The 24,778-nt window shown below is 44.8% G+C and overlaps 1 protein-coding gene and 1 long non-coding RNA gene across 3 annotated transcripts in view; one reads left to right on the top strand and one right to left on the bottom strand.

Moving 5' to 3' along the window:
* LOC120742960 (nuclear receptor subfamily 6 group A member 1-A-like) overlaps positions 1-24,778 on the top strand; it is a 108,559-nt gene that overhangs the window by 30,714 nt on the left and 53,067 nt on the right. The window lies entirely within an intron of this gene.
* Positions 1,927-13,124, bottom strand: LOC120742961. Its single transcript, XR_005698001.1, has 2 exons — positions 12,718-13,124; positions 1,927-4,170 (listed from the first exon to the last, which is right to left on the bottom strand). It is a non-coding gene; the product is annotated as an uncharacterized LOC120742961 (long non-coding RNA).

A 24,778-nucleotide genomic window follows, 5' to 3' on the forward strand; every position in this document is an offset into this window, starting at 1 on the left:
GTAGAATGAAAGCATTGCTCAGAGGCCTGGAACAAACCTTCGCTTGCTCCCTGTGATCAACTTACATTTTGAATTTAATTGCCATAAAAAAGACAAAAAAGTAGTTTTGTAGATGCTTTTGACTTTGATTTTCCCTTAAACCCCCCATCAAACCTCTGTTCATATCAGAACTTTTCTGCTTCAGTGAGACACCCTGATATGTATGCATAAATATACATGTATGATATGTATGCATAAATATACATGTATGATATGTATGCATAAAAATACATGTATGATATGTATGCATAAAAATACATGTATGATATGTATGCATAAATATACATGTATGATATGTATGCATAAAAAAGAATCTAGTAATGTTAAGAAGTTATTATAGTGATAATAACGGATTCATTACTGCAGTAAGTCTAATAGCAGATGTTGTAACAACACACGGTGGATTTTTATGACCAGAATTACTGTGATAAAAGTCAAAATGTGATATTGTGACAGTCCTTTTGTTAGAGATGTGCTGTTGTGTGGTGACAGTAATTGTACACTAACGGCTGCACAACAACAGTGGATAACAACGCATACAAACAGCCATGTGACGTGCTCGTTGTGCAGACGGTGCAGTATACATGCGGACATTCTTAATCCTGGCTTGGTATGCTTTCAGAATTGCGCAACAATTTAAACTAAGTGATGCACTACGCATGTAATATGTGCATGAAGTTCTAGAACAAAGGTGTATGTGTTGTGTATACCGACTTCATCTGCCAAGGCAGCATTTGAAGAACTTGCTGCTGGGATCCAGCCACACAGAGAGTTTCAGGATTTATTAGTCCGGCTAATAAAAGGTTCTGAAATCGCATGTTTAAAATGACCGTACTCATCATTAGAGTCCTTGTTGCTCTGAATAGTTCTTATGAACAGAGGGCTGCTGGGTAATCAGCAGCTCAGGGTGTGTCGTGTCTCCGTTTAGCCAAAGAGCTCGTTCCTGTCATTACTGTGGAAGCGTCACAGCTGGATGTTATTTAAACCTGGGTGAAAATCATGACAAATCGTGGCTCTACACACCGCCAGCTGTTAACAATAAACTGGTATATGTTTGAAAAGGTGTTCACAGGGCAGGGTCAGTGATGGCTATTTAAAATAAATCTTATGTACAGATGCACGCAGGGCTTCTGTGTGTGCATTCCAGTACATCCATTACTCCCATGTTACTGGGACTTAAAGTAGCATCTGCTGCTGCTTTGGCAATCTCAGACTTCATGTGTGTCACAATTACTTCTATGAACAATTATATTGCACAACATGAGCTCCCCTCCACAGGAGCCCTGCCCCGGTCACATTCATGGCTTTATTAACTGATCCGTTCCTTCGTTTGATGAACCCACCTTCTCTTCTGTCTTTTTCTTGGAGGCCTTCTACAAAAAAGCTTCTTCTTTAAACCCAGTCGTGGTGTTTGGGTAACGGGGTGTTTGAACCGCAGTCTGCATTCATTGATCAGTGAGTTATTCTGCTGCAAACCCACCGACAGCAATGAATGTTTATTGCAGCCTTAAGAGTGAGCTCCTCCAGGGGTGCAGCTCCTCTGAGGTCTGTGCAGGAGACTCGATGGTGATCGGCTTGATCCAGAGTCCGTGTGCAGATGTGCAGACTGTTGTTTTGTTTCTTAAATGTTGCAGTTAATAAGAGCAGAACTAAAATGCATCATGGTAGAAAATCCAGAGTCATTTGTGCTGTGGTGTCCCTCAAGGTACAGTCAACGGTCGATGGTTTTCAGTCAGAGCTCAAACTCACCGACAGCGTTGAATGTTCCCCACGGGCACCAGAGAGTGACGACATTTGAATATGTGTTGAGTTGTAAAGTTGTACGAACCTGCAAATAGGACTGTCACGATACTTCGAACTTGATACTAATATTCAGTAAATACTTGATACGTGATGACATTTTTATTATCACAGACGGGGAAATGACAAACTTAAGAGATCATTTTCAAAATATAGATTAGAGTAACACTTGTCTGTCCAGATCTATTGAGCCACAGCTTTGTCATCATATTTTCATCCTGATCAAATACAGTCGCTCGCTGTTTCTGTCTGGTCCTCCGTAGCATTTTCTCTCTTTCAGTCGAGGACTTGAAGAGATGAATAACATTTTTAGATATGAATAGTTGTGAATTAACGCCGCCTTCAACTGAATAAGCTGAATTTATCTGAATCAATGTTGCTTTTTTGACTGTTAATGTTACAGAGTGTCAGTCTTTCAGTTTGTTTTGCTAATAGTCAGCAGAATACTTGAGAAGCTAGTTGCAATGTGTCAGCAAAATTAGCGTGTGTGCCGTTTCTTTGGTTAACTCTATCAATAAACATTGAGTTTATTAGCATTGATTTCTTTTAAATGTTACTATATGCTAGCATTGCAGAAACGATAGCCATGAAGTTAGCTACTGTACTGTACTTCATTAGCCTGTGGTTGCTAGCTGAGTAGGTAAAATCATTGATAACAGATCTTCTGGGGAAACATTGTTTACCTGGCGTGATATCGTTAGCTCATCAGACGGTGTATGTTGGGTCGTAGCTACTGCTAGCTCTGTAGATAATATTAGCTAATGAGTGAACAATTTCTAGCTAAATAAAAAGGCTGGAGTATCTGGTTATTACAAAGCTTATAGCTAACATAATTAGAATATGCGGCTTATCTAATCCGATTTAGGTCTTTGACAGACCTGACCTCACTGTAGTAGTTTCTTACAGTGGGCAGTTCTGCATTTATCTGATATTTATTTGTTTCAGCCTCGGATGATCCTGGAGACATTGTGTGGTTTATCTTCGTGCTATTTTGTCTGTGCTAAATGACTATAACTCGTATTTGCCAGGTAGAAACAGACCAGCTAGAGTCCAACCCTGACTCAGTGACAGGATGGACTTCTCCATCTCCATGTTTTGGTCTCGCACTGAGACTGCAACGCCCTGCGATGTCCCAGCAGCCAGAGGTTTGATCCTGGGACGTACACCTCCTGCCACAGCTCTGCACTGCTGCTGATGCATGAAATCCTGCAGCAAACTGTGGCCATGACAAACCTGCACGGGACTCACTCAGTGGGTTATGTGGACACAGAGTAACTGCGTTTGTGTTAACAGGTCAAAAAATGAATCCGTTTAAATCTGCAGGGTGCTGCTGCGAGCCCCTCTCATCAGCGGTGTTACTTTTGCACGGACAGAAAGAGCAGAGCTGGCAGCAGCGCCGGAAGCTTCCATGCAAAGACCAGCCTGTGCGTTTGCTCCACCTCAGCTGGAGTCCCTCTTTAAAGGGTTAATATTGTAATAATATATGAAATGTTGCTGCCAACTGACCTATCTCAGGAATCTTATACTACTTATTGAAATTATTTTAGTTTTAATAATAAACATCAGCAGCTGTACGGGTGTGCAAACATGCTGTTCTTTAAAGGGTTAAAATCCCAAAAGTATCATTAAATACGAGTCGTTTTTAAAAAACTGATATTTTCACAGCTTTTTTGGGGAAGTTGCCGTTTTGTGGTCACGAGTGTCAGATGTCTTTTTTATTTTGACGTTAGATTATTTGCTGCGAACATACAGCAGTTTAAGGGAAGGTGTCTGTCGAAGAGCTCGAATTAAACTACCTCAAACTCTGAGCAGCTGGATAGTTACTGTCTGCTTATTGCAGCTCTTTAATGAGACATGCAGTACATGTTAAATTATTACCTGTCGGGTAGTAAAGAGCTTTTGAAAAATCCATATTTGTCTCACACAGACACACGTCTTCCCTAAAACTGCTCTAACGTCAGGTGTGCCAGTCGTTTCTGTGTTATGTGGTTATAAAGGTGAGAAATATTAACTTTGAAGGTAATTTCCCACAAAAACGACAAGCTGTGCTGTTTCACAAGCCTCGGTGTCTGTCAGTGTGCGCTGCTGTGTTTGTCTTGGCCTGCGTGGAGCGCCTCCATGCCAAAGCACGTTACCACCCTTGTTGGCGTGCAACCTCGAGTGACGGTGACGAGAAGCCGGCAGGAGCGAGCGAGGAGAGGCGGTGATGCAAAGGTTGTGGTTTCCTTTAATAGCCCCGCAGACACGATGAGCGCCATCGTCTTCGTTTTCACTAAACTACCGAGAAAACTGGAGTGTCTGCGCTGAGCCGGCGCTGCTGTCACGTTCAGCCTGAAGCAGAAAAGAACAAAAAAGGAAGCCGGGGTAAAAAATCAGACAAGTTGCAACTGAAAAGACAAAAGATAAGAGTCAGTCAGGCTGGTGGAAGGAGGCGAATGAGCGTGATCAGAGAATGCTGCCGTGCCCCACAGCTGAAACTAGTGCACTGCAGTGTTGAGCTAGTTAGAAATTACTGTTCCCTTTACCCTGCGCTGAACCTCAGCTACTGGGAGTGCGCCTTCCTGTGTTCGCCTCTTTGAGGTTGGAAAATCATGCAGTCATGTTTTATTAATGCTCTCTGTGTGTCTGTCTCGCGCTCCGTCTTTCTCTCCCGTTTTGACTGCTTCCCCACAAAAGTGAAGAAGAGATTTGGAACAGCGTGTTTTATTTGTTCTGCATCCTCTTTTCACGTTGAATCGAGCCGCTTTATGTAGGTTGAGGTTTTGATTTGGAGGGGAACTGAAACCGGTTAGCGAGGTCGGGAATATATGATGCAACTCATTGTGCAGAGATTTGTTGCAGTTGTGCAGGATTAGTGTTGAGATGGTGGATGTGCACATTCTCCTGCTTTCTGCATAATGAATGATCACTTTGGGAAGAGAGGCACGATTCACTCTCTGCCACTTTGACACAGTTCACTGACCGTGGACGAGACATCACTGGAATTGAGAGTTGTCGCCCAAAATCATCGGAAACCTGGAATTCTGAAGATTATTTGTCCGTAAGAATTAAATAAAAGGACCAACACGGCGTCACTCTGATAAATAGGTAAATACTTGTCTTTATTGGACCGTAGCTTGTGAGTCACTTGGTATTCCCACGTGAATTTATGAGCCGTGGTCAGGCAGACGAAACGGTTTCTTTTCACTGAATAAATTCTCCCTCGTCTACCTAATTTCCTGCAGTGTGTTTGCTCTCAGACGAGGTGGGAAGTAATAATTTTTCAGGCCCCTTGGCTCTGGCTTCAATGGCTTCCCCTCCTTGGCATTTGGACTTTTTGGCTGCGAGCCCGAGATGCACAAAAGCTTTCCCCCACTCGACTCCCACTTCCTGTGTGTTAAGGGGCTACGCATCCACGCCATCACCTCAAACCGATGACTTATTGAACAGTTTTAGGTGTGGTTGCACTTCCTTTTTTTCCTTTGAATAACACTCCTACTGGCGTGGGTATTATCATAACTGAAAAAGTTTGCATAACTGACAAACTTTAAAAAGGTTTAGGGTGTAAAAATAGCCGAGGGCGAGCATGAGAGGCTGACGGGGCCAGAGGGAAGAGTGCAACAGTGTGACTGAACCAGTGTGAACCCTGCGTCGTCAGCACATTCCTGGGGTTGGACAATGAGAAGCACACTGTGTACTGAGTGGCGCTGCCTGCATAGCTGGCTGCTGTGCAGCCAGGAGTACGTGCTGCCTGAAGGGAGGCCAATGCAACACAGATGCACAAAATTCTGCAAAATGCTCGATGAGCTGGGGAAAAGTGACCAGGGTGACTGTGGCACTGTCCCTTTGGTACCGTTAACCCTGCTGAAAAAGCCCGATGACCTAAACACTCGCTTAAATTGAAAAACGTGGTCTGTGTGGAAATCTGTTCTTAGAGTAGAACAACAGGCCGTGATTTTTATTGGACTGGGATTCGTTCGATTTAAGGTAACTGATCCTGGATTAGAGGCTGAATGATTCCAAACTCCTGGAAACTCACAGTATAAAATCTTCTTGTGCCCTTTTCACAAATGCAAGGACCCATAAAACCGAACGTATTTAGGAAACGTGTAGTATCGGTTCCTGCCGCTGACCATCCAAAACTGTCCTAACATGTGCGCGTTTCCTCTGACAGTACAAATGTTATGCACCTAGTGTAACTGTAGCCACAGTTAACCCAACACTCCCAGCACAGCTCCAGTGCTTGTTCAAAAATAGGCTACTCAGGCTGGGAGCCTGCCAGCATATGCTCTCACACACTTTCCCATTCCATCAAGCCTCTTGACAATGATCATTATACAGTCCACCGGCGCTGGGAGACATCTCCTAATGGAAGAGCACGAGGAGATTAAATCGCTAAAATCACTTGGGCTGCGAATGATCCTCTTGGTGGGCAAACTCAATCAAACCCAACAAATATGCCTTAATTGCTGTGTCAGTCGCAAAATAGGCTTAAAGTCAGATTGGACGTTTTAATATCTGCTCGATTAAGAAGTTTTATAATGAGATGCTGCAGTGCAGCGGGGTCACTCTGTATCACATTTAGCTGTCACGCGTTTCCAAAAAGAGCCGTAATGCTGGCTTCATGCCGTGCATTCGGGATGATGTCACTGGATTGCTCTTATATTGAAAACTGACGGTTCAAGTTGCTTTGATTGGTAAGAAAAATGAGCAAATGACATTTTAAACATTATTTTTGGTATTAATTTGTCTGCTGGCAGCATCGCATTCAAAACACAGGTGCACAAACGATGCCAGAGAATCTGTGTACAGCGTCTTATTAATGCATTTGGTTTTCGAATATTACGTTTAACACGTTTGGGACGTCACAGTGAAGTTCAGTTTGAGTTGAGTCGGTCAGATCATAGTCGTCTCTGCACTACAGTATACCAACATCTACAAGCATTAATCTGATTCATCTAAACTTTGTTATGTTGTTTTGGAAAAATGCAAACGTGTCGAGGTGGTGAGACACTCTGCAGCCTCGACTCTAGAAAAGCACACAAAGATGTCGTCATTTTGCATAATATTTAAACATTGTGATCGTCTGTGACAAAGGTTGGTGCTGCGTCTCAAAGCTCTGGGCTCGGCCGATTTCATGGTTCAGTGTTTGTCTACAAGTACAGGTTCTCAAAATATTTTCTGTGCATATTTCTGAGGATCTAGCAGACGTTTACAGTCGTTCAAAAGCATACTTGCTGAACTTGCAGCGTCCATGCCAGGCCCGCTCCAGTGCAGGGACTTCCTCAGGCGGAGTGCCAAGCCTTTCCAGAAACTCCCTGCCTCCACGTGCCATGGATCATCTCGTCATGGCTCCAGGGGTTTCAGCGCCTATTCCTGCTGCCAGTCCCTTCCTCGGCATTAACCCGTGACTCTTTCTTACCTCTCCCCTCCATCTCCTTGTCAGTTCCTCGTCGCAGCAGGCTTGCATCCTCCCCTTTTCCCTGCTGATTGGCGTGCTTCTGTTTTCCCTCTCTCTGCCTCTGCACCTTTGAACCCGGCGTCGATGCACTTGATCGCGTCACGTCAGTCTGGCTGCGGCTGACTTATCCACTTCTGCAGCACGCCTGAGAGAACTGCACTGTATGTCACACTGCTCTCTCTTCTCCAAAGCTGTGTCGGCTCATTTCGGTCGTGAGCACCGAGGCTGATGAATATGTATCTGCGGCTCCTTCTCGCAGCAGTTTTGAGGATCTCTAACAAAGCGGGATGAGAGAGCCCTTTGTGGCTGTCTGCTGGATTTAACCGTGACATTTCTCTGTTGCCTGCTGCCACTTTTTATCTTCGACAGACTCTATTCCCAGGTCGCGCTCGCGCCCCCCTTTGAACGCTGCATTGTCAAAACTCAGACCCGCAATCCGCATTTCAGCTATGATGTATATCGTTATTAGCGTCTCTTTGAGCCTTAGTTGAGTCAGAAATGTTTCACTAACAACACTGAAAGAAACCCAAAAAGCTCACTTATGGTACATAATCCATGTTTTTTAATATGTGGAGTCGCCGCAGTGCAGTGGCGGGAACTCGAGGATCAGCGTTTCCTCTGCACTCCAATTCGCTGCAGTAAATCGCAGCGAGCGGTGAACCAGGCCGTCGCCATCTTCGTCATTGTCGTCGTCGTCGTCGTCTTAAACCACCTTCTGCACCCACCCCACCCACAAACAGCGGCTCAGAGCGAGGCGAGCGAAAATTGTGATTTCATATTTGTGTTATCAGTGGGAGGCAGCAGGGGAATGACCTGGATACTGCCCAACCTTTACTCCCGCCCGTGCCGCCTTACAGCCAGGCGCTGGATGGAGCTCGCCCCGTGAGCAGAGCTGCTGTGGGACGCAGTGAAACACCTCGTTGTCACACCAGTGATGAGGGCGTCTTTACTCTGCCGTCCCTCTTTCCTGCACCACCCCGTCCTCCATGTTTAGCGCCGTTCTTCCTAAGCTAAACCGAGCCACCGCGCTCCGTCTGTATTTTGTCTTCATTTTATTTCTATGAAGCCACGTTACCCGAACATCACAAAGCATTGCGCCCCTTCCCAGCAGGGGATTGTGGGGACACTGTGCCCTCAATGCGCTGCTCTGCGCTTTGTGCTCTGTTGACCCGATCAGCTCCGCCTAAGCCTGAGTTAAGCTCATCTTTTTTGTCCTACTGTATTTATGAAAGACGGGCGAGCGTCGAGCAGATATCGACGTTCGTCGGACGCTGCGGTATAACTCGGGGACGTCTGAGTTGGAACGCCGCAGAGGTCGGAGTCGGCTGATCCTCTGCGGTTTGACGGCAGAGTTGCCGAGGCCGCTGCTTTTCGGATAGTCGCTCGGGGACTTAACCCTCCTCCTTTGGCACCTTCCCCCTCTCCCTGTGTCTCGCTCTCTCTAGCAGAGGAAAATCTCTGCTGAATTTGTGTCTCCTTTCAGATTTCTAAGAGGCGTTAAACCTTTCTGGATTAAAGAAGCTAATCTGACAGGCAGAAGATTGTATTAGTCTGAGTGTTGGCAGAGCTTTTAATTTCTCCTCTCCTTTCATCCCCCCCATCCCGACTGCCTCTCCTGCTGACCTGCTCGATGGTATTATTGTGTTTTTCCTTTTGAATTACAGCAAAAACATCCACATCTTCCCGCTAGTCACGCTCCTCTTTCCGTCTCGCACGCTCTCTATCCCACTCCTTCCATATCTCGCCTTCCTACCTCTCTTTCTCTCCGGCTCTTCCAGCAGTGACAGCATACTTGCGTGAACCCATGATTTATCATTTGCTAATCCGTGCTGATTATGGAGCTTTCCACGCGGCCCTTATCTGTTGCTGAGCTCGCTTTTCACTCCGTAGCTGCCAATTATCTTTGAGGCAGCCTGCAAACAGACCTGTCTCTGTCAGCCAGCTGCACAAGCGCCACCGAGGCCTCTTACTCTGTATACACAAGTGTGCGTGCACCGGAGCGCTGCCGACAGCCTCCCTGGGCACATGTATTTTTGGTGCTTATTGAAATGTCAGCACTGAAAAAGCTCAATAAGGTCTCGCCGAGCCCCACTGCAGAGGGGAGGGACGGGAAGATTGGAAAAGTAACCTCCATCATGCACACTCAAAGCTGGAGTCTGAGACAAAGCCACTGCACCCTGAAGTTTGCGTGTTAGTGTATCAGCATCAAGGTCAGGAGGGATTCGTGCGAGCTGCCACCTACGCAGTCAGGATGGGAGAGCTGGGACGGCGATGCCTCGTCGTGACTCGCCCAACACTTCCTCTAGTTGAGCGGCGGCACGGCCAGCGTTGGCATTTGACAGCACGAGGTCATCGAGGGGAGCGAGGCCTTGCCCGCGGGGAGGGTATGCAGATCACGGCGGTGCTCAGCTGACGCGGCGTCCAACCGTCAGCGTAATGGGAAGTGACATGCACATCAGAGCAATGTGGGTCAGAGCTCCAGACGACCAGCCCACGGCCTGTATCTGCTCTGCCTGTCTAATCTGCTGCAGCTCGACCAGACGAGGCTCCCTAATCGACCTTGATATTCAGTGAGCACACATTACCATCTCCCCTTGTGCTTCAAACACACTCACGCACACACGAAGGGACCATCTGAGACTTTTAAAAGAGTCAAATGTAGCGGGGTGCCGCGGTACGACGATAATTAATTGTCAGGGAGGAAGGAAACAAGCGCGGCACGCTTGGCCTCGGGCTCTGCAGCCGTACGCGACAGAGTCTGTTTGGACTCCACGATGTTCACGAACTCACCGAACGTGCGTTTATCCCACCGTCTCTGCTGCTGTTCCTTTGATGTGTTTAATCTCCATTTTTTAAATATTTATCTGAGAGGCGGGATTCAAATGCCGGGCCTGCAGTTTTTCTGCAGTGCGATGTGGACTGAGCTGTGTGTTTTCCTCCAGTGGCTGAAAATGGGTCGAATGGACACACAGCTTAACAGGATTCCCATGACATGGTTGGCGTCTGAAGGGAGGAAGAGGAAGGGAAAGGAAAGGCCAGGGAGGGGGCGTCAGTAGGAAGCAGCGGTGTGGGGAGGGGAAAATAGCAAACTTTTTTGTGAGTGTTTGCTGAGCACCTGTGTACAGAAAACAACTCCATCCTAGCTGGAGGGTAATGACACATGTGTTGAGAGGGGGGGGGGCTTGAAGTGTTTTGACATTTTCAGCTCAAACAGGATTTTTTTAAGCAGAGGGAAAAGGCCCAGAGGAGTTCAGCCTGCGCAAATCTGCCTCTGCCTCATCAAAGGCTGTAATTTCCTGTTCATTTCGGGCCCCCTTCCCCCAACCCCGAGCTCTCGTCTGCTAATCCCACCTCTGCAAAATGCCCCCACTGTCCCCCCCAATCCCGGGGCCCTCCTGCTGGTGTCCTGCCTGCCTACGCTTCAGCCTGCTCCGCTCCGGGCTGGGGTCTGGGGAGGCGATACGCTTTGTGTCAGCAGGCTTGTGGCAGAGCGTCAACAAATCCTCATTGTCCCGCGCGGGAGTGGTGACAGAGGAGGTGGATGGGAGGGGTGGAGGAGGCATCGCTGTCTGGTTTCTATTCAAAGCCACACATACACACATGTGTGTATGTATATCGCACACACGGGCCTGCGAGGGCACAGAGGGGTTTACACAGCTCCAAGCTTGGGACCAAAGTCCATCCAGAGCACAGGTCGCACTTACACAACCGCTGCCTTCCTGAACTGATCAGCCAATCAACAAGTGATAACCGGACCCGAAGCACCAAGAATCCTAAAAAACACAAAGAATCCCTCGAGTTCACGTTATCAGTCTGTCAGCACAGGACTCTGTAACATGCGATCCTGTAACAGTCAACAAAGTCCTCGCATGCAGACAAAACCCTTGTGTTAGCAGCTGCATGTGGGCCGAAGAGTGTAGTTTCCACTCAAAGCTCGTGTTGATTGGAGGCTACAGAGTGTACAACATCAGCTGCCGGTGGTGAGGGCTGAGATGTGTATCTGGCTAACAAGACTCTACATGTAGAGGCATTTCACAGAGCGACTCTGTGCTCGTCCACTTCTGTATTTGAAATTAATCTTTTCCAGACCGCGACTGTTTTGTTGTCACCGTCGGTTTTAGCCCTAAAGCGATTACACTCGTCTGTAACAGCTGCTTTTTCTTTGTCATCACCAGCCCAGACTTTATTTTAGCGTCTGTATGTGCGAGCTGGTGTTAAGCCCGTGTGAGGGCTGTGGATGTGTTTTCCTGCAGCAGCCATGATGCACATCTGTGATCCGGGGAGATGTTTTTGTCAGTTGTTGCTACCCCTCACGCACGTAGCTTTTTTTTTTTTTTTTTTTTGCAGTGGATTAAAAGCTTTGGACAAAAGCAGACCGGGACAAAAAAAAACTGGGACGGCCTGCATTTCCTGTTACCAAATGCATTCCAAAACCAGCGACCCCCACGCGAGCCGGCGGGGGAACCAACGAAAAAGGGAATAGAAAAAACCAGCCTGTGTGAAATTGCAGTTTCTCTTATCCTTCCTCTTTTGTCAGCATCTATATTAAACCACCTCCTACATTTACTCTTCCTTTGCTGCCTTTCTTAACTTATTGACATTTTGAATTGGACAGCGTCAGTATTTCTTCTACACAAAGAGAACATTTAACTGTGACGGCAAATTATTTTTAGCTCATTCAACTGATGCATCCTCTGCCTGCTGAATGAGCAAAGCATTCTGGGGGTTTCTCAAAGCGGGAGAATTGCAAGGTGAGCACACCGAGAGGCGGTCATGAAGCAAAGCGTGGACACCCCCTTAACCCCGACCACTCTAACCCTCGTGCTAAAGCCGGGGTGTCACCTCCCTTCCCCTCACGGAGCAGCAGCAGCAGCTGGCTGACCCGTCCCTCCACTGCAGCCTCTAATGGCTGACCTGCCCTGTCTGGCCGGCCTCTGCTTGCTTTTGTGCGCCGTCTGCCTCAGTTCCTCCCCACTCAAACACTGCTGACGAGCCCCGTATTCCCACAGAGCAAGCTGAGGTGAAGAAAAAGGAATATCCAGACACGCAGACACGCAGACGCTTCACAATTTGCACACTTTGTCCCGCACACACAATCCCTCTGCCCCCCCTAACACACACACACACACACACACACACACACACACACACACACACACACACACACACACACACACAGCCTCTGTCTGCTTTCACAGTTTTGGACGAACCGTACCAAGCACCAGGTAAAGAGTGCTGCTTTAGCTGGAAATGAAAACATTTCTTTGTCTTGTTTTTACTAGTTTAACAATTGTTTAAATAAAATAGCAGCTGTTAGTTTGAGTGAGATTTTGAATGGACTCGTGCTCCAATTTGAAAGTACAGCAGAAAGAGTGAAAACATGCTTGAATCCGTCACGCTGGAATTGAAAAAGACAGACGAACAGTTCAAATACTTACGTCAAGTGCGACCAAAAGTTCAGCGGCAGCGTGAAACTGTGGCGACGTTAGGAGGGAAAAAATCAAACGCGAGAGCAAAAAGCTTCCATATGTGAGGAGAAAGCTCATTTAGACGGGCTGAGAATTCACTGCTGAAATGAGTTGAACGGGTTCCTCTCGCTCACTGTCTGCATGTCTCTCCCACACACACACACACACACACACTCCTGACACGCAGTCTTTCAGCGTGATCTCTCTGCCTCTAGTGGGAACTCAGCCAGTAGTTTGCAAATACAAGTGCCTTACAAATCTCTCCCCCTCTCTCGCCCTCCCTACCTCCCGTTCCTTCCGTGCTTTTACACAGATAAACAAGCACATGCATTCCCACATGCATGCACCCCCCACTTCCTTCACACACACACACGCGCACACACAAGTCTGGCGACGACACAAGTTATTGAACTGCTCCACATTTTCTTGCATGCACTATATATGAGGCGGTTGACGGACAGCAGCACATAGTCATGTGTGCAGCCAGGGCTGCTGCGATTGGCTGGAGGCCTGGGAGCCGAGGGGGGGAGGCGGAGGATGGCTGCGATTGGTCCGAGCTCAAACCATTGAAAGCAGAAGATTTTCTCTGTTGAATGGCTGCTGCTCTGGGTGGAGCCTGAGTGACACTGCTTGGGGAAAAAACCTGCATCCGGAGAGTTTTGTGCCTTTACTGGAGTGTTAACAGCTGTGGATGAATGCTGTGGAAGTGCCACAGCTGGGACACTCAAACAAGGTGGTTTTGGACAGAAAAGACACGTCTGAAATGATTAATCAAACATTAGATAGCGCTCAGTTTAATTCACATGTTTTCTTTTGCATTAGTAAGCTTTCTAAACATGCATCATTCATTTTACCATATTTGAAAATGTGCTTTTACTTATTTGTTTTTACTGATCAAAGAAGGAAACAAAGCTGCCACATTAACGATTGGCTTTGGTCAACGCAATGTTAAGAATACATCGTTGATCGATAATGCTGGGGCTGCACCGGTATGTCTAATATCAGAAACGGTCAGTATCGACTTGGGTTTTATTGATATGGTTTTTACACGGCTCGAGGTTCTGTGCTGAAGAGCTGAAAGTCATCACATTAAAGAGGGTTTGTTTCTTTAAGTGGGTTCAAATAGAACAAAAGCAAATACAGGAAGAAGATGAGCATCAACACTTTTGTTATTGTTATTCCAGGTCAATGCACATCAAAGTAATAATATTTATCTGGCTGTCTTTCATTTACAGATGCAATGCTGCTGTATTTTTGAACCCTGACAAAAACAACAGAAGGAGGTCATGACGTATGATATTAATGAGCCCGATAATCCAGTGGCTCCCACATAAACAAGAAGATTAGGAGTTGTAAAGCCACCAGTCTCAAATGTGTGTGGTTATGTTGTAGTGTAGGTAGCTGTAGTGAGCGATCATGTGGAATGGCGCTGTGCTCTGGTGCGGCATTTATCAAACTGTGGCGGCTGCAGACTTATCAACATATGCGTCCTGCTGCCTTCAGATGGCTGCAGGGATTTTCTGAGCTGCAGAAGTTTTTAATGCACCATAACCAGCTGTGGTCATCACATACTCCAGAAATCACTGGCTGATGAATTCATACTGATTTACTATCATTCCTGCTTGGAGAACATTGAAAGTTTTGATGGCAGAGGCATATTTTCTAGCATTAGGTCATTTACAGATTAAGCTTTATTCTGTTATTTCTGCTCCAACTGTTCAACTGAGATCATCAGAGTGGAAGCAAAGTCACGTTGTCCCAGAGCCACAATATCTGTTTTCTCACAAGCACCAATTAAGATGACCTTCATTTGAATTACTTTGCACCTGTTTGTGCCTCTTCCCTCACCTGCACGCCGAGCTTGGAGCATCAGAGCGTCACACACGTGGCTGCATCCAGTTTCAGGAATATCCTAAACTGTTACAGTGCTGCGTGTCCATTCCACGTATCCGTATCAGAGTCTCCACAGTAGGAATTTAAAACGCAATGTAGGTAACAAAGTCAAAGGTGTAAAACTATGTAGTGTTTCAGAATTGCATTCAAACTCTTTAGAACACTGAATGTAAATGGACGAGTTCTTATATCGACCTTTTCTACTATATCCGAGCACTCAAAGCGCTTTACATCACTGCATGTGTTTTGTAACATCTGTCATTGTTAGTGGAAAAACTTACCCCATGACTTACCCCAAGCAGACATATTGAAACTGTTTGTATCCTATGTGTGATTTTTGATCATACGTAACGAAGGAAAAATCTCTCGTAAAACCTTGTCATCCTGTGGATGAACTCCAGTTCTACTATTTATATATGTATATATTAGGGGTGCAACGATACACAAAATTCACGGTTCGGTTCGGTTCGATACTTTGGTGTCACGGTTCGATATTTTTTCGATTAAAAAAAAAAAAAAACGTTCATGCCTTTTTAATTTGTCATTTATTAAATTTTCACGGCACATTCTGCACCACATCTCTGTGCGTTCATCATTTGTTTGAAGCCAGCTCACCTCCTGCAACTACTTTTCCGAGAATACGTGCTTCTTTTGTGGTTCGGACTCCTTCTGACATTTCTTTGGAGGTGGAGGAACATCACAGTAATTGCTTAAAGGAGCTTCTTCAACATCTTTAAGAGTTCTAAACAAATGTCTGTCCTCCTCCTGAAAATCTTATGTACGCAAACACGCGTTGCAACTTCTTATCTTGTGCCCGTTTTTTATTTTGACAGCGAATGCGGACCACTTATGTGCAGCCCTGGTTATTTAGCTCGTCATATTGCAGCCACAGAAATTCTTTTGTCCATGAATCCATAAAGCTGCACTTTCTTTTTGCCTTATAGTCTGATTTGTCATAACTTGGATGGATGGATGGACTTGGAGGATGTGGAGGGTGAAGGTGACGGTGGTCCCCGTGGTAATCGGAGCACTAGGTGCGGTGACTCCCAAGCTAGGCGAGTGGCTCCAGCAGATCCCGGGAACAACAGCGGAGATCTCTGTCCAGAAGAGCGCAGTCCTGGGAACAGCTAAGATACTGCAGGACCCTCAAGCTCCCAGGCCTCTGGTAGAGGACCCGAGCTTGAATTATAGAGCACCCGCAGGGGCGAGATGGGAATTTTCTTTTTGAATTTATATAATGTGTGTGTGTATAAATATAGTTGCTTTAGTAAACCAGCCTTATAAACACTGAAGCACGCAGCATGAAAGACAACGGGCCTTTCTTAAACTCTTTCTGAAGCTGGATGTTGTGTGTTTGTGGCTGTTTTGACTTTTTAAATCAGGAATGATTTCGCTCGAACAAACGTGCCGGATACACAAACTCTTATCAAGGTTTTGCTGTTACTCAGAATGAGAAGGACATTTGTTTGAGTGGCAGATTCATTTGTTGTTGTAATGAACTCAGTTCTTTCATTGTTTTCACCATTTCTTTCTTTCTTTTCTTTTTTTTGGCTGACTACATTTTTACAGCTGGAGCAGAGTTTTTGAAGTTGTTCTTTTTTGTGGATGTTTGCGTAAATTAAAATTTCACCAGACATTTAAAACCATGCTATGCACTTATTATGGTTTGAAAAGGATTGGGATGAGTTCATTGCCAAAATGCTCGCTGTAGTGGAGGTGGTTAAGGAAGATCTGGAGTTTATTTAGCCTGAGCTGGTTTTTGCCCATACAGCACTTGGTATCCTGAGGTTTTTGAGAAAATGTGAGTTTTTGCAAGAAGGAACAGAGCTCGGTTTGTTACGGAGCTGGATTTCCTGAAAGCAGTTTCTTTGAAGGACATGACACAGATTTCTCCGTTTGTCTCTCCTGGTGACTCTGTGGTTTCGGTCTTTGGCACATTTGTGTGGCTGTGTTTCACCATCTGATGGATGTTGTTCTGTGACGTGAAGCTTGGTGATTGGTGTGTTTTCTGGATCTCGCTTTGGCCACACAGAAGGGAGAAGACAAGAGGAGAGTGTTTGACTGTCTAAGTTTGGGTTTGGGCAGGCTGTAGTGATGTTGGGAAAGGTCAGATCCTTATTTAGGCACAGGTGGGTCGTATTGGGGTCTTCAATGTTCCAGCTAGCTGAAGTAAGTTTGCCACTATCCATCCATCCATCCATCCATCCATCCATCTATTCGCTTCCGCTTATCCTTTTCAGGGTCGCAGGGGGGCGCTGGAGCCTATCCCAGCTGTCATAGGGCGAGAGGCGGGGTACACCCTGGGCAGGTCGCCAGTCTGTCGCAGGGCCAACACACAGGGACAGACAACCATTCGCTCTCACATTCACACCTAGTGGCAATTTGAATTATCCAATTAACCTATCCCCACAAGCTGCATGTCTTTGGACGGTGGGAGGAAGCCGGAGTACCCGGAGTGAACCCACACAAACACGGGGAGAACATGCAAACTCCACACAGAAAGCCCCCGGCCTGATGGTGGAATTGAACTCAGGACCTTCTTGCGGTGCGGCAACAGTGCTAACCACCGTGCCCAAGTTTGCCACTATTTCACCCAAAGCAAAGAAACCATCTCTGAGGTAGCCGTCACATTAACTTGTCCAAACTCTTCTTTTAGCGTCTGCTCTGTGTGTTTGTGGCTCATTTTGATTTCTCTTATATTTTTAAATCTTAGCTGGTAGATCTGTTTGCATTATTTCTTCCACTTTATTTTTGGTTCATTTAGTTGACGTTTGAGTTTATGTTTAGAGTGAGGACACCACATCCCTCAGCCTTGTCGCTGGATTCAGTTCCCCTCCTTTCGTTTACTTTGGTAAACGGCCCTGCTGACGTGTTTGTTCGTGGTTATTTATTCATTTTTTCCATTTAGCAGACTCTATAGGTATATTTATGAAATGCATTTTTGCATCGATGTGTCCTCGCTCTCGTAGCAAAGCAAGTGTGCGTGTGTGTACGTGTGTTTTCGCCTTCCCCCTGAGTGATGACGGCATAGCGCGGCCTGGAGCGCAGCCAAGTGCTTTCATTCACACATGATTAGATCACTCTGACCTGGATAACACGCAGAGCTCCACACTCGGCAACACGCTGCTGCATAAGCCTTTTGTTTGGCTTTAACAAAATACCTCCCCGGCTTCACTCGCCTCCCAGTCACACCCGAGTGATATTAAAGCGTCAGGACGACAGAGTCGATCCACCGATCCACTTCCCTGTCATCTAAATAACGTGCGTGCCGTTTCCTCACCTGAGCTGCGTCCTTACCCGGCCGTACGTAGACCCCAGAGATTCTGTTTTTACTTGGGTCATGTTACGTTTGAGTCACAAAACACAGCTTTGTTGTCATTCTTGTGTCTTGTTGTTGTGTTGTTGGCTTGATGCTGTCTGGAGATGTTAGGATGCGTCACTGTCCTAGAAGTTTTTGAAGACAACTCCGTCGGAAAAATGAAAGCGTCTCGAATAGGGCTGCCACAAACCATTATTGTGATAGTCGACTAGTCAGATCATCATGCATTGGACGTAAAACGTACAGCTTATTGCACCAGCAGCATCTGCTCTCATATAACTATCATTAGCTTACAGCTTTAAGTGTTTAAGGTGCTAACTAAAAATAAAGACAAGATGATAGTTTGTTAAATTTTAATGAAATTTGCAGATGTTCGTGAAGTTTAATAAACTCCTTGCTATCTAAAATATAACAGGACACCGGAGTAAATTCTGGAGCATCTCACACTTCTGATAATCAGCTGTCTGCTTGACGTTTATTCAGCTGTGTAAAAACTATAATCTCAGCCAAACCGATTTACTTATAAACAAATAAAATACTGAAAAAAGACAAACAACATTTTAAGTTATCTAAGTGACTCATATATCATGTTTAACCTGAGTAGCGAAAGACGGCGGTGGGTTTGAAAACGATTTGCCGGGAGTCCGGTGTTCTCACGGCTCTAGTGACCCTTGACCTCCCGGCTAGCTATCGAGCTAGTGGGTAACAGACGTCTCCGAAAACGTCGGAGCGCTTTTGAAAATATGTGGTGTCTTGATAAACTGAGCAGATATTTGAGGTTTGCACAGCTACATTCTCGCCTGAAAATATGTTAAACGTTTATTTTGTGACCCAGAAAGAATAATAAGAGTAATATTAAAACTAACTAGCTGCCGCCATTGTTGGAACGTCCATGATCTGACTAGTCGACTTTCACATAATGGTTTGTGGCAGCCCTAATAGACAGATATAGATATAGACAGATATTGTTGTGATTGATAAGTTGTTAGTCGTTAGTCCTCGAGTGTGCAGTTTCACAGCATCAAGGTAGTGCTGGTGAAAACTCATCCTGAGACTTCATGATGGGACTTCAGTGAGTGATGGTGGCTGGTTCACGTGTTCTGTGCTGTCCATGGCTCTAAGATACAAAGTTTCTTCCATTCAGACCAAAGTGTGCTGCTCTCTTCACTGAGTAGGAGGCAGAGGACAGTTAGTGTAGGTTTGTGAATGGACTAATACACTCTTTTCTATGAAATTAACAACTTTCTGGTAATTTCAGAGTTGGAATAGCCTTGAATTCAAAAACACGTGCATGGCTTTAAGAGGAAAGCTTTTATTCAGAGCATCAGTACGAGCCAGAATATCCTTCAGCTGTGCTAACAGGCTGGATAAGCCTTTAACACGAACACGTCAGGTTGGGTTAAAAGATGTGCTGCTAGAATACAGTCGAGACCTGCTGAAAATGTATTCAAAAAATACTTTAATCTTTAAGTTGTATGAGTGTTTGTTTTCATTAATAGCTGATATTTACATTTGTGATAAACTTGATGTTTAATAGAAATGTTTCTTTCTTCAAAAGTGATTGCAAAGTGATTTTAAAGCTTTGAGTGGTGTGGATATTCAAACTGTTGTCCTGCACTCACACGTAGAGAGTCGGGAAGCTACAGCGTACCACGAGAACAGACACGTGGATGCTTTAAAAAATATTTTCTTCTGCTTATCTTTCAGAATTTAACATATGATAGTAATGATCATTTAATACATTATAATAGTTGCTCTGGTCATTTTGGTAAATGCCATTTAACACAGTAGAGACACAACAGAGAGACATGCGGCGCTTTGCGGACGAGCTATTTCAGCCGCTCCTTTGATCGTCACCTTCAGTCTGAAACGGTGGAAGTGTGTCGTCATGACAGCGTCTCTTATCTTTTCCATTCTTTCTTCGCTTCAGTTTCCAGTGTTTGTGCTAAGCTAGCTTAAAAACATCCTGCTGAAAGTTTTAAAGTTATGCTAATGGTATGAAAACTGCAATTTCACAGTGACGTTTTCCTTTTTTATACGTGACAACGGCTCAGTTTGCATCTCCTCCTTTAGCAGTCGACACTACGCCTTCACATTAGCATGTTTTTCTGTATCGAACACGGCATCTTTTTAAGGGATCAGTTAATTACCCTGCCGGGCCTGTCTCTGAAACACCTCTTTGTTGTGCTAATACGCTCTCTATGATAGCATCGCCATCCTTAACCTTCTCCATGTGTACAGATAACCCAGAGGGGGTGGAGTGGTATATGTAGGGTGCTGGGAGTTGGGTAGTGGGGGTCGGAGGGGCGTCGTTGCAGCATGTCCTCCAGCTGTGCCTGTGCGATGACAAGCCCGTCCTCTGCCAGACTAAACAGAACACGCAGCTTCACCTGCGGGGCTTCCTCGATGCCTTTTCCTTTCCTTTTTGTGCTTCCTCTTGTCTTGTGACTTTGGTGAGGATTTGGGGCGATGCGGGATCACAGGCACATGTCTGCATTGCAAGCTGTAGTTAAAGCAGCTGCTGTTCCCTGCTGCAGTGCGATTGGTAGGTTGGTCTCTCACCAATGTGCACTGGCCTGGCTGAATGCACTGAACCAGGTTTTTTGTGCCCATAGCAGTTTCAAGGGAGTCATGCTTGATCTTTCTGGGCCACATGGAAACTAGGTCAGTGTGCTGCGCTGTCAGTCATGTCTCACTCGTGTAGGTGTGTGTGTGTGTGTGTGTGTGTGTGTGTGTGTGTGTGTGCAGAATAAAACTGTAAAATAGGGCTTTTACATAAGGATGGGATGGCTTCCACAGATATGCAGTGTTGCTATTATGGAGATTCTCTCAAACTGCAGCACAACTTCCTCAGCCCCCTCCGTACGCTGCCACATAGGGAGTGAGCAAGATAGAAAGAAACAGAGGGTGGGGGGGGGGGATGAAATTCTCATGCTTGGTTCAGATCCCTAAGAATGCTTGGGAAAGCAGGATCTTATTATCACAGCAAATTTGCAATGTGCAGAGTGGAGGAGATTAGATGCGTCTTGCCTTTGAAGTGTATTTTCCAACCATTGTGTGATGGCAAATTCCATCAAGTGTTGGAGGCAGCCATGATAAGAGGCACGGGTTATGAATGCTGCGCCATTAAAAGCTGTCATTTGAGCAATAAGATGAAACACTCCCAAACTCCTGCTAAATGGAAAAAAATCTCGCCTCATTTGGGCTCTGTCATTCATAACTGTCTCGGATACTAAAATAACAAGGTGCCTCGATGGCCTGGATGAATGTGTCAGAGTGTGTGGACTGTGGATTATAGTGTATATAAATGAGTGGGTATTGGCTTGTGAATAGGGGATATTTTCCTCTCAATCAACTCTGTTTATTTATTTATTTGTTTACAAAGGACTGACTGAGGGCTTATGTTTCCAGAGATCCTACTGGACTTTGATCAGGCTGCCTTGGTATGACCTCAACTCTTTGACCTTCACTTTGAGCACTGCGGCGTCCGGGAGTTTGGTGTCAGGACATGCCCAGTGTCACCAAAATAAGTTCCTTCCTCCCAGACGCACTCCTTTGCTCCTCAGGGGCTGCAGAGTGAAACGCTGCCTGAAGGAACCTGCCTTAGGAGTGATATCAGCCCGGGCCTCAGATACTGTTGCAGCCTCAGACCAAACACAAACAGCACAGAGCTGCAGGAGGTGTCTGAACATGCACGTGTACATACTTCCAGCACAGTTGGTCTACTTTGTCTTTGACATCAAAATTGTGGCGTTCTGAGTTTGCAAAGTGCAGAATAATAATTGATTAAATCCTTTTATTTTTCATTCTTTCAGCTTTTAGCGCTCGCTGGTGGTGATCCTTTAGCTTATTAGTGGCTGTGAACGATGGATAACTTCTGATTCCCCTGGAAACAAATCTTTTGTATGATTGAAATATTTGATCCAAACTGAAATCTCACAGGAACTGAATGATCAAGTTTTTACAGTTAAGTCTAAGATTTGTTGGGCAAAAATATATATTTTAAAAAATGTTCCTCTGTGTACAACCCCAGTAGGTTTTAAAACAAAGAATTTTAAAACAAAAGAAGTTTTAAAACAAAAGTTTAGCATCAACATTTTAGGAATTACAGCTGTTTTCGTGAGGCTCAAAAATTAGACAACGTGGCCAAGTGAGGCCTGTCTCCTGATTATTCCAGGACACTTTGGGCAGATGACACATCTGGAGCTGATGCCATGATCCAACTCACGTTCATTATGTTGCCACTGACATCACTGACAATATGATGCCCAAAGAGATGTTGGGGCAACTGGAGGAGGCTGTTATTTAGCTTAAAACCCAAATCAACCTCAGAGAGGCGGAGACAAATCCAAAATCTGCTACCTTCTTTAAAAAGAGGTTTGGAGTGGATAACTGTGCAGCACTGAAAGCTCGGGAAGACCACAGGAAAAATTAAGAAAAACCCCTTTACAACATTTAGCCAAGTCAAGTACAACAACTGCATCTGCTGTGCAACCAGCTCCCAGTTTGGACTCGTTAGACTACTTTCCTTTATGATAAAGCATATAATGGATCAGGTGGCTCATCGTCCTTCCTTAGTTACGCTGCTGGATGCCTAGTAGGGGTGGGGGAAAAAATCGATACTGTGTAGTATCGTGATATTTTGTTTGCTAATAATGTATCGATACAGGGACAGCAGAAATCGATATTTTGTTACAAAAAAGGTTTTTTTGCTCTGACTTCAGAGCATGTTGATCCTTTTTCTGAGCAAGAACCCTGACATTCCTTCACTGTCCAAATGTGTTTAACTTGTTTTTTGGCAGCAATAAACACGACAGTTTACTTATTTTAATTTAAGACATGTTTTATTTTAATTACGTTTAAAACTTTTTTATTTAATGTAAAATTATATTTTGTTTTAATTTACTTTCAAATTCTTCAGTTGCTGAAGGGGCTGCATAGTTTTCATAAATTGCATAGTTTTCATAAATTGCATAGTTCAGAATAGCTGTAATTGTACCAGATGGTTGCGTTCAGTTAAGTTGGACTAGACTGTAATACAAACAGTTCAGTTTGTCAACAATAAAACTGACTGAAATGAGAGAAAGACTGAGTGTGAGACTTTGATATTAGATAAAATCAATATTGATAAAGTTTACCTTTATGTACAGAATCTGAATATCGCAAAATATTAAAAAAAAATTGCAATAATATCGTATCGTGCGTTAAGTATTGTGATAATATCGTATCGTGGGATGTATGGTGATTCTCACCTCTAATGCCTAGCCTGCTGGATGCCTAGCCTGCTGGATGCCTAGCCTGCTGGATGCCTAGCCTGCTGGATGCTTCCCATGAAGCATTCAAAAAGTGCTTTGAGGGCTCAGGTAGAGTAGAAGAGCACAATACTCACCATCTTCAAGTCTGATGTGAACAATTCAGCGTCACGTGTGATGTCAGAGGACTTCACACACACTCAAATAACAACGTTTAAAAATCAGTGGTGGATGAAAACTAGGATTGAGAATTCATAAGAATTTAGCAATTCCATTATCGATATCACTTCCTTATCAGTTAGGTTCCTTATCGATTCTCATTGGCTCTTCTATGAGCATCACCAAGTATCATGTCAATTCATTGCCTGCTGTATGGCCAAAGCTTTGTTCATGTTGAGGTCATTACTCAAAGAAGTCAGAATTACACATGTTACACAGAACACTTTTCCTAAAAGTAATGCAGTATGCTACTTAATTACTTCCAAGAGAAAGTAATTGATTATATCACTCGTTATTTTACTGTCATGTTTCTCTTCATAGAACATAAAGCCGACAGCTTGAAAACCAGCACAGACTTTACAACGACCCCCACAGCGCTGTTCTACTCTGAGCGCTCAAAGCTTTAGACAACTTTATACAGTCACACAAGCACTTTTTCTGAGCTGTTAAGTGCTTAACTATCTAACATTCATACACATGGGTTAGTGCCTTGCCCAAGGATATTTGGCATGCAGACTGGAGCAGCCTGCGATCGACCCACCAACCTTCCACTTAGTAGCTGACCTGCTCTGCCTCTGAGCTACAATCACTCCATGATTCTACTTTAGAATCATGAACAGGTAGAAACACATGATGTTTTCATACCTGTTGAAGTTCAGGATCTGGCTGCCTGGCTGAGGTCGGGGTTCACTCTGGGTTCTTGTTTAGCTTAGCGTTAGCATGCTCTCTGTGCAGGTGCTTGCAAAGAGCCAAAGTTGTGTTAGCAACATATTGCAGTTTATTGTCTCGGATGCTTGGATTCTGTTTTTTATGTAACAAAAATAAAAGTAACGTGCACGTGCATGCTTTACACCGCGTTCCAAATTATTATGCAAATTATATTTTTCTCAGATTTTCCTAAATAGTCGATTCAAATGACAGTCGGCATAGTTTTGCAGTCATCAGCCATTAGAGTAGAATTCATATGTTACTCATCAAAGCTGCCAATGAAAACAGTATGTTTGTCAAAAATAAAAAACTTAAAACGCTCTGTTCCAAATTATTACACACACAGTTTCAAAACATTTTATAGGTTGTAGAGAATTGAAAATGGTCATTTGTTAAATTTGCAGCATTAGGGGAACATATTCACTGAAATCAAAAACATCTAAACAGGTCAACTTGCATATTAACACAGGACCCCTTTTACAATTCTTGCATCCATGGAACTTGTGAGTCTTTGGAAAGTTTCTGCTTGAATGTCTTTGCAGGATGTCAGAATAGCCTCCCGGAGCTGCTGTTTGGATGTGAACGGCCTCCCACCCTCTTATTTGTTTGCTTGAGGATGCTCCAAAGGTTCCCAATAGGA

This window comes from Simochromis diagramma, unplaced genomic scaffold, assembly GCF_900408965.1.
Source record: "Simochromis diagramma unplaced genomic scaffold, fSimDia1.1 OVJJ01000005.1, whole genome shotgun sequence".
Lineage (NCBI taxonomy): Eukaryota > Metazoa > Chordata > Actinopteri > Cichliformes > Cichlidae > Simochromis > Simochromis diagramma.